This window comes from Chiloscyllium punctatum, chromosome 12, assembly GCF_047496795.1.
Source record: "Chiloscyllium punctatum isolate Juve2018m chromosome 12, sChiPun1.3, whole genome shotgun sequence".
NCBI classification, from domain to species: Eukaryota; Metazoa; Chordata; class Chondrichthyes; order Orectolobiformes; family Hemiscylliidae; genus Chiloscyllium; species Chiloscyllium punctatum.
Genome location: NC_092750.1, coordinates 57,235,465 through 57,251,321, shown reverse-complemented (window position 1 = coordinate 57,251,321; position 15,857 = coordinate 57,235,465). Strand labels below are relative to the sequence as shown.

General features: G+C 39.1%; 1 long non-coding RNA gene across 1 annotated transcript in view; it reads right to left on the bottom strand.

The window, feature by feature from the left end:
* Positions 1-5,523: 5,523 nt before the first annotated feature.
* The window catches only part of LOC140483861 (uncharacterized), a 103,520-nt gene continuing 93,186 nt past the window's right edge, over positions 5,524-15,857 (bottom strand). Inside the window, exons 3-4 of the long non-coding RNA XR_011962057.1 lie at positions 14,028-14,209; positions 5,524-6,182 (exon numbers count right to left, since the gene is read on the bottom strand). This is a non-coding gene — a long non-coding RNA (uncharacterized lncRNA). The remainder of the gene's footprint in view (positions 6,183-14,027; positions 14,210-15,857) is intronic.

Here is a 15,857-nt window from a genome sequence, read left to right as displayed (position 1 = left end):
CTGGATAATGAAGAATCTCCTAAATTCCTTTGGGATTTAGTAGATTCTATCTTACATTAAGTGTCCCTAGTTCTGGTTACCAAGAAAATAAACAGTGATGCATAGAAAACTATCTTTAAATGCAAGAATGCATCCCCAACAACAGATTCCTCAACACTTTGGGAGATTTTTCTGAAAAATTGACCAAGTGGCTGTTACTAGGGGAGAGTTCTATTAGTGACACGTGTGGGATACCAATGCAAGAAATATAAAATCTAAAACTCCTTTGGCCAATGCTGTCACCCCTTCTCAATATCTTTCACCTCAAAAATAGACATTCATGAGCTAAACCCAGGAAAGCTATTCTTCTTTCAAAGAAGCTTAAGTGACTTGAGCTTCAAAAGTAGACAGAAAGTCTCTAATTTACTGCGGTACTTTGTGCAGGACTGTACCCAAGTGTAGCTAATCTCAATGAAAATTCCTCGAAATTCCAGACGTCCAAATTCAGATACTTCCATTACTCGATTGCCACTGCGATAAGGGTAATGTCAAAATTGACTAAAAGGACTATAGGAGTTAGTTAGCTCTGTTGGCTGTCCAACTAGTTTGTGAAGGAAAGTAATGCCAACAACATGCCAATTCCTGTGCCAGCTGAGATTGCCATGAAGATCCCAACCTCTCAAAGTCACCTCTCACCTCAGGTGTAGTGACCCTCAAGTTAAAGCACTACCAGTTGTCACTCACTTATGAGATAGCAGCCCTATGGTTGTCTGGGACACCTTTACCTTACCTTTACCACTGAGGCAATAGCCACACAGATTTGGCCATAAATTTTGGCCATGTACTGATTTTTTTTGATAATGTTACAGGACTAGGACTATCCCAGTAGTGATTGGAATGAGATTAACCAGGGGAGCTCATTGAGGTTGTTAACCTGGGCCAATCAGGGAACCTTGGCTGACAGACATAAAACAGGAGTCTCAGATTGTCTCTTCGCTCGAGTGATAGTTGATCAGAGTCCATATAGAGTGCTTACATAAATAAAGGGGTGACTTTGGTGATGATATACAGTTCTCTGTGCAGTCATTTCAGCTTTACTTTTTAATTTCTTTTTATGTTAGACTAATAACCAAATAACAGCCAAATAGCCTAACTGTGTCATTAGTAATCACAAGGCATTACAATGCAGTTACAGCATAGAACCATACTATTTGGCCCAAGAGATTGGTGTTATACTCCAAAGGAACCTCATCCCCATTTTCATTCAATCCCATCTACATACTTTCCTATACCTTTCTTTGCCATGTGCTTATTTAGCTTCTCCCTATATAAAGTAATCGTTTCAACTTCCCCTCATAATAATGCATTCTACAATCTAATCAGTCTCTGGATAATGAAGGTTCTCCATAATCCCTTTTGGATTTATTGAATTTATCCTACTTTAAGTCTCCCACGTTCTGGTCTTAACCACAAGTAGATACATATTCTCAGCACTGACCCTATCCAACCCTGACATAAACTTAAAGACTGGTACAAGTTACCCTTGCTTTTCTAACACTCTCAACATATTCTTCAGCTCAAACCTTAGGGTTCTGTTTTTTTAATAAAGCAAAGACCCCCAACTTATTCAATATTTCCTAAAATATTACCTTGCTTCCATATCCATATATTGTTCATTTGCATTGATACACTTATTCTTCAAGGACAATGTAGATCCTTATTCTCCATCCAAAAATTGATGACTTCACATTTGTCTGTATCAAAGTTGATTTTCCACTTACCTACCCATTCTGCAAGTTTATTAGTGTTATCTGGTATTAGTATGAAAATATCAGGAAAGGAGGTAAAAATTAAAACGTCGTGATTATTTTGAAGTGGAAAGATTTTCTTTTCTTTTTCAGACTGATGCATAAAATGTCAGTTAAAAATTGACATTTAAGGTAATTACACATAATAAAACGCAACCAGTTTTCAAAGTGAGTCAATCTATTTACTTTCTAAATACTGTGAGCTACATCTCCAATACTTATATTGTGAGCTCTTCCATAACAATTAATTTAACAATAAGATCTGCGGTGGTTTAGATTGATAGTTCATTTGCTTATTTTTAAAACTTTCTCTGAGACTCTTCAATGCTTTATGCTTTCTGCAGAGCAAGATGATGTAATTGCAAAGAATGCACCTAGGTGGGCTTTTGCCTGAAATGTCAGTTTTTCTGCTCCTCGGATGCTGCCTGACCTGCTGTGCTTTCCCAGCACACACTCTTAATTCTAATCTCTAGCATCTGCAGTACTCACTCTCACCTTGATATTCAGCAGTCAGGTCTTTAAAAAAATGACAATTGAAAAGACGTTCTATGTGTAGAAGGACCCTGGATGTGCTCAGCACCTTTACCCATTCAGAAACTTAAGTTTGTCTGACACAGACCTGACAAGCCACAAGCTAATGGATAACTGGAACTCTCTCCGACAAAAGGATGTGAATGGTGGGTTGATTGAAAGTCCCAAGACTAAACTGACAGGTTTTTGTTAGATAAGCATATCACTGGATACAAAGCAAGGGCAGCTAAAGTGATATGTGGTGGAGATCAAATATAATCTAAATAAATGTTTACACAGCATTGAGGAAGTTAAATGGAAGCTATTGATTTTTCCAAATGTTTTCAATTCAGTTAAAATCTATCAATGACAATTCACCCCAACAGCTCAAAACTGACAAAGAGCACTTGTTTATGTCATGTTATTCAGAATGATCATTTACATACACTCAATGAGAATATTTAGATTTTAAGATGACAAAAATTAGTTATCTTGCCTTGAATATCTATGGGTGAAAGTTTCACCCCTCTATGTTCCAAGTTAGAAACTAAGACCAGATGCATTAGATGAATTTCCAAGGATCCAAAGTCATCATTCCCTTTCACAATAATATGGAACACATCTATTTGTAAAATTTATATTCAGCCAACTTAATGTGATTACAGTATTGCAAACTAACATTTAATGCCTAAGATATGTACGTGTATGGAATGAGCTGCCAGAGGAAGTGGTGGAGGCTAGTACAACTGCAACATTTAAAAGGCATCTGGATGGGTATATGAATAGGAAGGGTTTGGAGGGATATTGGCTGGGTGCTGGCAGGTTGGACAAGTCGACATGGACAAGTCGGACCGAAGGATCTGTTTCTGTGCTGTACATTTCTATGTTTCTATGGCTCTATATGTTCTAGTGTTTCAAAGGAATTGCAGAATTAATGTTGAAGGTACATAACTACATAATACAGCAAATCTCCCATGATATTCACAAAATGCTGTCTGAGAAAAGAAATGCATATCACTATGAATAAGAATATAAGAAATAGGAGCAGGGATAGACCATTCACCCCTCCAGCCAGTCAATAAAATCCCAGTATGTTGTGGTTTCAGTTGCACTTTTCTGCCTGTCCTCCATAACTCTTGATCCACATGACAATCAAAAATCCAACTCACACACCCTTGGATGAACCAAACTCTTCTGTTCACTGGGGGAGAGAATCCTGAAAACTAATCATCTTTGAAAGAAGAAATTTCTCCTCACCTTTGTCAGTCTGCTCTCCATGTTAATGTATCACTCCTCCCACTTCATGTGTATTAAGCTTTATGGAATCTGTTTTCAAATACCTATCAGAACTACATGTATACTATAACTAATGGTTCATCTTTATCCATCCTGTCAGTTACATTTCAAAACACTGTGATAAAACTCTCAAACAAAATTTTTTTTCACAAACTCTGACTGTATTTCATTGAATTATAATTTTTTTTAAAAATGGCCTGCTATTATTCCTTTAATGATGTTTTCTTGTACAGGGATCTGAAGGTCTAAGAAAGAATTAATAAATTTGCAAGCCAAAAGCACTGCAATAATTTCATCAGGACTTGAGAGGAAAGTAATTAAGGGATCTTGAAGGTGTCAGAACTAAGATCGGGTCTTCTGAAAAGTCTGATGAGAATCTATACCAAAGCCTTCTAAAGTATAAAAAAGTTACACAGATGCAATAAAGTATATCTTGTTCATTACATGAAACTCTTCTCGATTGATCAGAAAGTAGCTATCCACAACAACACCAGATAATGTGGGTCCTGGAAACTATATCTCTTGAAGATATCAGTGGTAAAACATACAACAGGTTGTAGCATTTTCCCAATAACAGACATTAGGCTAGCTAGTCTATGGTTTCTTGCTTTCTGTTGGTACATTTGCAGCTTTCTGACCAGCTAAGACGTTTCCAGAATCTAATGTGCTGCACGTTAACTTGTTACTGAAGAGCAGCTGTGTGCAATGTGGCATGTTCCTTTAAGGGCACAAGGCTTAATTGCTGTAAGTTGACATACCATCATACAAAATACATGCTAATTCCTATTGAATGTAACTTATTACTCTGAATGCTTAGCGTCTTCTCAATGTCAGGAAACAGGAAATGACTGGCTTTCTTTCCTTTATAATCATCATAGTGTGCAAATCTCATAAATGTACGCTGGTGCAAGAGTTTTATTCACAGACTATTGGATCCTCTTTTGCAGTAAGATGGAGGATTTACTGTTTTATAATAATATGAATGTTTATCCTGTTGGAGCATAACACTAGACTTCTTGATTTACAGTGACTGGAATAAGTCAAGGCCCTTTATTATGAAGTGAGTTTCTACAATATTTATTGGCCCTTTGGGGGATTGAAATCTGCAGTGTGCACATTATTCTCTGAAAGCTGAGTTGCTTTTATTTTATAAGTATTGCTTTATCTTTGTATTGAAGATTTACAATTTGCAATTGTTAAAATTTACAGTCCACAAGAGAATATACAAGATGGACCAAGAGGAAGGCATATTGGATCTTCTTGTTGCTGTTTTCTTGTAAAAATACAAGAGTTGCATGTTGGTACACTTGAATTAAATCTGTCCTAAAATGCATAAGAGTGCAATTTTAATAAGTTGTAGGTAATCAGAGACTAGATATGTCATGAGGGTATGAAAAATACTACATGAGATGGAATAGAAAAAAGAGTATTAAGATCTAAGTGATCTCAGCAGGTGCATAGAAATAAATGCTGCATTTTGAAATGTCAGCAGTCATTAGCTGATTTACAATGAATAAAAGCAGGTAGTCTTTCCGAAAAAATTGGCATCTCATAATCAAAACAATCTCACAGCAATTGATGATTCAGCGGTGATGTCTCTAACTCTTAAAGTTCAGTGCAAATCTTTGATAACCAACATAAGAATAATCACTGGCAAAACATAATGGATATTGTAAATAGGTTGTGTTCAACATTATTAACTGTGTAAATTCATGACAATTTTTTGATAGAGTCAGATATAGATTCCTATAGACCCAATCAGAAACAGACAGAAAGTTTTATTTTTCACAAAATCCAATCTGATATCCGATTAAATGATCCTTGACTGCACATGCTTGATAAGCACAGCAGGACAGGCAGCAACTGAGGAGCAGGAGAATCAATGTTTTGGGCTTCCTGATGAAGGGCTTTTGCCCAAAATGTCAATTCGCTTCCATTCATGTCTGAATGTGATGACAAACCTAAAGAGAAATCAACCCATCTCAACATGAAATGAGGAAGGTGGAGAGAAAGCAACAGCACTAATGAATTTTGGTATGATAGAATTCCTACAGTGTAGAAACAGGCCATTTGGCCCATTGAGGCTGCATTAAAGCATTGCTCATTATTGTGTACTCACCCAGTCCCCTCACTGTCATGCCATAATCTCTACCTTCTTGGTTGCGACACATTGTCTCTTGCTGGTGCCAGTGGTGAAGAGGATGGCATCGGAACATATTGTCTCATCCAGTCCTGAGGAGAAAGAATTAGTGAAGCTGACTCCTGCACCCCAGCCAGCCCGGATGAAGAGGTGAGGTTAGACAGAAATGTCGGTGAACGTGAGCTGTATACAGTCACTGTCCATGTCCTGAAATACTGGTGACTGGAGGAGAAGGTCGTGAGCTGGAGTCACCAGGAATTGATACTATCCATTGACAATCTAGCAGGCAGGGAAATGGGAATCTCAAAGAAATGAAATTGAATAATAGTCAGGGTGATCATGAGCAATAATCCTCGTTAACACTCACTGGTGACTCACTGGTGACTGTCTTATCTCAACATCCAAAACTTGGTTGAGAAATGCTGATCTTGACATCGAGGAGGTCCCATCTGGTAAGAATAAGTGTGTGAGAATAAATAACCTCTTTAAATCAATGAATAAAGAATTAGAAAATAATGAAGTGTTTAACTCATTGTAAGAAATGACATTCCCCCTTCACATAAAGCACATTGATCACTGGCAAAGAACATATACATTTTCTCTGCAACGTTCGTGAACACCAAATGGGAAACATCAAGCCATTACAGAGGCAAACAATTGATTTTGAGAAGTAAACAATCCTAGACTATCCCATTTATATGGTCACTGCAAATATACAGCATCTTATTTATGCTGCAACAAAAGGTCTCACGATCTAGGAGTAACTCAGATTTCTCTAAACATTTATATTCTGCTGCCACTACAAAGGAGTATTTGAAGATGATCTGGGTGAGTTTATCTTATCAGCTCATAAAAGCCAGTGATGCAGGAAGATGTGAGGGAGGGTGACAATTGGGATAAAGAGCATAATTTTAACTTTACAGTAGCAGTGTCAGTTTTAACATAGAACATAGAATATAGAACAGTACAGCACAGTACAGGCCCTTCAGCCCTCATTGTTGTGCCAACCTTTTATCCCACTCTATGATCAGACTAACCTACATACCCTTTATTGTACTATCTTGAATATCCCAATCCAGCAGTCGCTGAAATGTCCCTAATGTATCTTACTCTACTACCACTGCTGGCAGTGCATTCCACTCACCCACCAGTTTCTGTCTAAAAAACCTACTTCTGACATCTCCCCTAAACCTTCCTCCAATTACTTTAAAATTATGCCCCCTGTGACATACATTTCTACCATGGGGAAAAAAAAGTCCCTGGCTATCCATTCTGTCTACATCTTGTACACATCCATCAAATCACCTCTCATCCAATGAGAAAAGGCCTCAAACTTTCTTCATCAGACATGCCCTCCAGTCCAGGCAGCATCCTGGTAAGTTTCCTCTGCACCCTCTCTAAAGCTTTCACACCCTTCCTATAATGAGGCGACAATAACTGAACACAATATTCCAAGTGTGGTCTAATCAGGGCTCTATAGAGCTGCAGCATAACCACGCAACTCTAAAACACAATCCCTCTGCTCATAAAAGCCAACACACCATACACCTTCTTGACAACCTTATCTTCTTGGATGGCAACTTTGAACCCCAAGATCCCTCTATGGACATGAACCCTAAGATCCCTCTGTTCCTCCACTCTGCCAAGAATCCTGCCTTTAACCTTGTAATCTGCATTCAAATTCAACCTTCCAGAGTGAATCACTTCACATTTTTCCAAGTTGAACTCCATCTGCCACTTATCAGCCCAGTTCTACATCCTGTCAATGTTCTGTTGCAACCTATAATAGGGCCTGACACTATCCATAACTCCATCATCCTCATGTCATCAACCAACTTACTAAACCACCCTTCCACTTTCTCACCTAAGTCATTTATAAAAATCACCAAGAGCAGAGGTCCCAGAACTGATCCCTGCAGAACACCACCCTGCAGGTCACCGAGCTCCAGGCTGAATACTTTCCATCTACCACTACCTTCTGTCTTCTATGGGCAAGCCAATTTAGTATCCAGACAGTCAGATTTCCCTGTATCCTATGCATCCTTACTTTCTGAATGAGACTACCATGCAGAACCTATTGACTAGATGTTCCACATCTCTTGCCACCCAACATTCTTTCAACCTACCATCTCTTCCTTGTCTCAGTGGGACAAACCTGTCTAGCACTATCAGCAAGTGCTTCCTAAACAATCTCCACATTTCTGCCATGCATTTCCCTGAGTACATCTGTTCCCAATTTAGGTGCCCCAGTTCCTGCCTAATAACATTGTAATTCCCCCTCCCCCGATTAAACACTTCCCCATACTGTCTGCTCCTATACCTCTCCATGAGTACAGTAAACGTCAGGGAGTTGTGATCACTATCACCAAAATGCTCGCCCACTGAGAGATCTGACACCTGGCATGTTCGTTGCCAAGCACCAAATCTAATATGACCTCCTCTCTAGTCAGCCTATCTACATATATTGCATCAGGAACCATTCCTGGACACACCTGACAAAAACTATTCCATCCAAATTATTTGAACTAAAGAGGTTCCAATCAATATTAGGGAAGTTGAAGTCACTCCTGAAAACAACCCTGTTACTTCTGCACCTTTCCAAAATCTGCTTCCCAATCAGCTTCTCCGTGTCTCTGTTGCTGTTGGGGGGGGGCCTGTAGAAAATTCCCAATAAACTGACTGCTCTTTTCCTGTTTCTGACCTCCACCCATACAGACGCTGTAGACAAATCCTCCTCGATGACCTCCCTTTCTGCAGCTGTGATACTATCTCTGATTAGCAATTCCACTCCTCCACCATTTTTACCTTCCCTCCTATTCCTTTTGAAATGTCTAAATCTTGGAACATCCAACAACCATTCCTGTCCCTGTGATATCCAAGTCTCTGTAATGGCTACAACATCATAGTCCCATGTACTGATCCATGCTCTGAGTTCATCACGCTTATTCCTGATACTTCTTGCGTTAAAATAGACACACTTCAACCCATCACACTGACTGCACTTTGCCCCATCAAGTGTCCAACCCTTCTCAAGGACCCTCTGCATGTTGTATCTAGCTGTTCATTATCTATTCCATCAACTGATCCATAGCTCAAGATCCACCCACCCCCCTCTCCCCCCAACCTCTGCCAACCTAGTTTAAACCTTCCTGAAAAGCTCTAGCAAACCTCCCACCCAGTGTATTGGTGCCCCCCAGTTCAGGTGCAACTGGTCCTTCTTGTACAAGTCCCATTTACCCCAGAAGGTAACCCAATGATCCACATAGCTGAAGCCCTCCCTCCTGCACCAGCCCTACAGCCACATGTTCATCTCCACTTGCTCTCTGTTCCTAGCCTCACTTGTACGTGGCAATCCGGAGATTACTACTCTGTTTGACCTGCCTTATAACTTTCAACCTAACTTCCTACCTTCTCTTTTTAGAAGCAGATTGCCAAGGAATTTTTGACTCAACCACTTCATTAGCATCTGACCTCTGGGTTTCCTGACTAATTGGTGCAAGACCACCCAAATTTCAGTTGAACTATTTAATGTCTGACAGCTAAGGATGAAAGTTGAAGGGCTGTTTAGGACAAACAAATCAAGATATACCAGCAATGATTTCAGATAATTGCCAGGGAGCAATTAATCTGACTCAAACTTCTAGCTGCTCTTTGTTCCAGTGATATGGGCTCCCTCCACAGTTGGGAACCTAGTGAGAAATCTACGTCAATTCCAGAGGGATACTCAATGCAATTAAACACCCAGCAGGTACTTAATTGGCTGGCATATGTCTTCCACACACTAAATCACGTAGTGGCTGGATACTAAAAAAAAGTAAAGCAAACAGTGGGATGGAAATGCAATTCTGAGAGCCAGTCAATCAGAGACCAGCAGCTCTCCACTGTAGCTGGGACCGCTGGGAACTGGAGCTGTTGCTGGAAGCCTAGCTCCAGGATCAATGCTACATTGTTGGACACAGTGAGTAAGATGGAGTCAGAACTTCTCCAGAGGTGGGATGCAAGGGTATGAGACACCGGACTTGAGGTGACTTTCAGCACTCGACCCTCCGACAGGCTGTGTCCCTCAAAAGACACATCACACTTATGAGGCCACAGGCAAACCCCAGCAGCATTTCCTGCCCAGCCTTCAGGAGACATGAAAATCATCTGAGACATCTTCAAACCCTGGCCTCACTGATGCACAGTAAAGTGCTCACTGGCTCTTTATCAGCAAGGAAGTGTGGTTAGGATGCGAGAGGATAGTTGGAGATAGGAAGTGGCGACACCCCAAAAATACTGGTGATTTCTTAATTAATGAACCCTATGGTACATCCCAAATACTCTACTTGCTGCCATCTGTCCCAAAATCACCAAGTTGGTTGTGTGTAATAGCACCTCTGGGTATAAAATTTTAAAGAGAAGAAAAAGAAAAGAAAAACAAAAGAAACTCAGTGTAATTGTATCTTTCCCATCCTCTCAATCTTTGGATCTCGTAACAGTAATATTTTCCTGGTCTTTAATGGATAGTATTACGACACGGTGGTGAACCCTTCTGTTCATTAAAACTAAACACCCAGAAAAGCTCACCTTGCCTCGTAATCTGTTAAAATATGAGTAACTCCCAAATTCCATTATTTGAAGAAAATAATATCAATTTATTCTTTAACGCTAACAGTAAACATTAAACAACAACTATTCACAACTCTAAGCCCTTTTTCTTAACTGCTTATTATTTGCCTCCAACTCTAAAAAAAATGTTTTTCCAATAAAACACTTGTCAAAATTACATCAACTTGATTTCAAAACCACACAGCCACTGTGATCTTCTGTGTCTGTCTTCTTCTGGCTGAAGATCTCCCTGGGTCATCTTCTTTCTTTTTACTGAAAGTATGTTTCATATGAAATGAGACCTTTGATAGAGAGTGTTTCCTAACTTCCTGGATCTGTGTTGATAGCATTTTCTGTGTCCAATTTTCAAAATGCCTGCATTTTTATGTCCCCAACATTGGATCATTTCATTGGTTCGATGTTGGCAAAACAATAAATTCAAACACAGATGGGTTTTAGTATCCTGGGGCATAATTTAAATTGATTGGTTAAATTCGAATAGTTGTCAAAATAGCAACTAAAACACAGGTATCCATTTCACAGCCAAATGTTACATATTTTCAATTTTCCAGCACACTCTGAGACTGCCATCTAGTCATGTCACATGATGCTTTTAAGCTCTCAGTTCTGAATAGTATTCACTCTCTCTTAAAGGTACAGTGCACATCTTCAAATTCTTAACAAGAGACTCTGTTGCTTAACAAGGAACCAACCAGCTAACTTGGGCTTTGAGGTGTGAAGAGCTCAGGGAAACTTTAATGGCAAGGGATAGAAGCATCATGACCGTTTGTTGGCAACCATGTACACATATGCACAAGGTTTATTAACGGTTGCTGATGAATTCCACAATGAAGAAATGGAAATCCTTGCAGTTGACGAAAATTCAAGGGTGACCTGGCAGCAACTTGACTGCCATCTTTTCAGTTGATGACCCTCTCCTGTGGGAAACCAGCCAGATGCACAAAGCTGAGTTTCCACCCTTTCTAAGTGAGTTGTTCAGTATGCATAATTGGTGGCATCACATAGATCACTCAAGAAATGTATTTGTAGGCAGTGGATTGTGAAATCCTGCAAAAATCATGCATAAACAGTGAGAGGCAAAGAAATGAATGGTGGTGGAGGACAGTCACTGGCAATGCAGAACCACATGGTTCATTTTGGGCTTCAGGAGCCTCCGAATGTCAGCAACCATCTCAACCAATACCATGAGCCTTCTGAGGCATTACTACCCAGAGATCTCCAGGGCATTGATCCTCTGCCTGAATACACTATATTGGGTTCATTACGTCCTGTAACTTGCATCTTTGTGCTCATCCCCTCTTTCCTTCTGATGCTGCTGTTCATCTTGATCCTAATCCGTTCTCCAAGATAAAGCTGCATAGATGCTACCAATCCTAAATTATCCATTAACAGAAAAAAATTGTAGATAAAGTATGTAAAACTCTAAGGTAGGAAAACAAAGACTTCCAAAGTTGAAATAACATGTAAGGTAGTAAAACATACTCTCAGAAAAAATAATTCTGAGAGGAAATATGTTCTCTTAAACAAGAAATCAGTCTTGATGTTTGAAAACTTATAGAATTGTGGGGCTGCCACTTGACCAGACTCCTCAGTTCCCAATTTGTTTTTTTGCCTTGTTTGCACTGGCAAGTCTCAGAAAGCTAGGAAAACCCACATGCCCAGATAAATTCCAAAACCCAAGTTAACACAAACCTAACAGCCTTTTTTGAAGATTGTAATGGTAGCACATCTTTCCCAAAGCAGGCTTTCTGCACACAGCTGAACATGTTAAAGTTCACCACTGTGCAACTGTCTCCAAAATAATTGTTGGAACTCCAGCTTAACTGCACTGCGCAGTATGAAGTTTGAAAATTTGAATTCGTAAGCTTAATCAAAATGGAAAAGTATAAATATTAATGATGGATATAAGGGATCATAGAAAGCCTTTAGACTACAGTCACTTCCTGCACAATAGGTTGTCTTTCATCTAGTGCATGTCACCAGCAGTTAGTTTGCATTAGATTGTGCATAGTCTGCATTCACAGCTTCTTTTCAGGGGAAAAGGCAACTAGCTACAAGATGTCTGAGATCAGATATATTACTGTTTATAAAGTAACAGATTGGTTAATTGTACATGTGTACCTACTTCTCACAAGTTTTAATGTCAGATTTTGATGTCTTATTCTCTTTCATCTCGATGAATCCAAATACACTCAGTAAAATATTGATAAATTAATTAAATTAGACTGATGTATGTCTGGAACATAACCTTCAAAATTTCCCAAGTTCCTTTCATTTCAGTACCAAATTCAGTGATAGTTCCACCACAACTGGGAAGTAACATTTTAACAGATTACTGATCTGCTGTTTGCAGCTCTTCAGAATGAGCAGCTGCCTAAACAATTTTAATGCCAATAAAAATAGCACAGAGCTTAATATCAAGAGTACAAAGTATTGCATTACAGTTTATTAACTGGAAGCATTCCTCATCACTGTTTTAAGCACAAGTACTCAGTATTTCACATTGATCTCCGTCATTATCAATGCAATACTTTCTGCAAAAATATTTATTTTTACACAAGTGAATATCCAGCTTATGGTTCATGTGTTTTAGTGTATACATTTTTATTGTCTAAGAATTAAAATTTTAACTGTAGAAATTGGGATGAGTGCAATGTAAATGGGATGGGCGATTATTACATTTAATCAGTTAGAATCGAGGAGATATGAGCTATAAACCAGCAGATGCTTCTTAAAGCAAGATGTCACTGAAAACTGAAACTGAAATGGAAACAGAAAAAAATAGATTGGAAAGTGACCCCCTCAGTTTCTAAGAAAACAAAAACTGAGCCTGAAGTTTTGGAAAGATATCTGTGTTTTGTGGTTTTAGGTCATCGAGATAGGCATAACAAATGTCTATTAGACCTGCACTGCAAGCAATGATAAACACTTTATCATTGACTGCCAGGAATGAGGTGAGGTTTAATCTCAGTTTGAATTTTTGTCAGAGAGCAGAAGCTGGAAAACTGACTAATTTGAAACAAGTAGAAGAATCTACTGTTGGACCCCACAGAGTCTTATGGAAAACAAAGCAACAAGTTTGGGCAAGTAATGAGAATAAGGACATGAAACATCCACAGTCAAGAGTAAGGAATGAATGCTTTACGTCTAAGAACAACTGGAGCTGAGGAGAATTCTCCAGAAGGTCACCATATACTTACAATTGACTCCAAAGCAAGTAAATGCATTCTATGTTTTTGTGTTGAATACATAATTCTTGAGGAAAGTAAGAAGTAAACCTGAGTGCATAAGATATGTAGTTATAAACCAGATTGTTCAGTGGTGTATGTGTTTGTTTGAGTCTTTGAAATAAAGTTTGTGTTTTCTTTAAAAATAATGTGAAATCTTGTGGCATTGTGCTATTGGTTAAAATTAGATGTTTGAATGTTAATTCTCACCACCTGATTGTAACAGTGCTATTGGTTCTTGAGAAGTCTTGGATATTAAATGGTTGAAATATTCTTATACGTGCAATCCTTTGAATATTACTGCCTTTCCTGATGAAGGGCTTATGCCTGAAATATCGATTCTCCTGCTGCTTGGATGCTGTCTGACCGGCTGTGCTTTTCCAGCACCACACTTTTTGACTCTGATCTCCAGCATCTGCAGTTGTTGCTTTCTCCTATTATTGTCTTTTGCAAAGTTACCTTTGGTGGCACGGTGGCTCAGCATTTCACACTGCTGCTTCATGGTGCCAGGGACCTGGGTTTGATCCCACTCTCAGGCAAATGTCTGTGTGGAGTTTGCACATTCTCCTTGTGCACTCCTCTGGGTGCTCTAGTTTCCTCCCACCGACCAAAGATATGCAGATCAGTTGGGTGGCCTCAATCTGTGAGAGAAAAGTGAAAGATGGTGTCTGAATATAAATACAAAGACAGAATTTGATCTTAAATTCATTCTTTACAACTTCCAACAGGAGATACTTAAAATTAAATTTGTTCCTTGCCCTTCCTCCCATTCCCATCTAAGTGGAGGGCACAGTGAGGACGAAAGGGAATTAAGATAAATGGGGCACAAAAGGAAGGTGTAGCAGTGTCAGCAAAACATTTTTACTCCGTGTTATATATTCAGCATCGACTGATGAAAATGAACAATATACTCAATATTGAACATATTTTGGACCAAGCTGGAGCCTTGTGCCTTATTGTGGACAATGCCCTTGAGGAAGACTGCCAACACCTCCACAGAAAAAATGGAAGAAGATTCCTTCAGAGTGTTTAACAAGTATAGGTGGAGCAAATCCTGAGTGCGTGACAACCAATTTAGGATTGTCAGTTGGGCTTGCAGTGTGATGCACTTTGCATGCATTGAAAGCTGTATGTGCTAATGCACAGTGTCTAGTTCTTTACAGGCAAAAAGAACATATACATATGCTGCACCTGTTTCAACTCAACAAAATACGTGACAGCCATTTTTGAGTCAATTTCTCAGGGCAATGTCTTGACCATTTACAGTTAACTTGCCTGGTTTAAAATGTACACAATACTTTACAGTTAACTGTCAGTCATCATGAAGTGGTGCATTCTCCATGGCAACGTCATTGCTAATCAGACTCCAATGTCAAACAATCAGCACTCTCTGCACATCCATTATAAATGTTGATTACCTTTATTTTTATATTTCTTGCAAATTGCCCTGTTGAATGCAAGAAAAGATTGCTTCCACACAGAAATAGTGAGGACCTGAGAATCCAGAAACAGAATATACCTTAAAATAATTAAGATTAAAGGAACGTATGGGAGAAATTAATGTAACTAAAGGTTGAAAATATTCTGCATCTAACAGCCTTCCTAGATTACTGAAAGAGGTAACTGAGGAGATGCTGGATGTATTGGTTGTGATCTTTCAGAATTCCCTTTATGATGGAATGTGGATTGGAAAGTAAGCAATTTAAGACTGCTGACCAAGAAAGGAGACCACAGAAGTCAGAGAATGTTAGCGAGTCAGCTAATACTTCATCTCAGTTTTAGCTCACTTTCACCCGGCAGAATTGTATCACAAACTGCTCATTGTATCACTACAGACCTCTGGCTTTTCATCCTTCCTTTCATTTGGAGCATTGCTGGTGGGATAAGAACATGGTGGGTGACTGGGCATGAGTGAGATTAAACCAAGCAATGGGCAATGAATAATGAATGCACCAGCTCACTGGAGGAATGAGGTCATCTGCTGCAGGGCTCTCAGGTGAGGACTTACATGGCAGAAGCTTCAAGAAAAGGCTGATAGTCACAAACACTAAGCTAGAGGTTACACATAGTAAAGAGAAATGCTAGAAACTTATTATTAGGGATGCAGTAACTGGCCACTTAGACAATTATAATTTTCGGCAATGCCAATACAGTTTTATGAAGTGACAGTTGTGTTTGATAAATCCATTAGGAAAGATAATGGAAATATATTCAATATTAACTTTCAAAAGGCATTTGGATAAATATTTGAAAAAGAAAAATGGTCAGGGATTTAGGGAAAGACAAGGA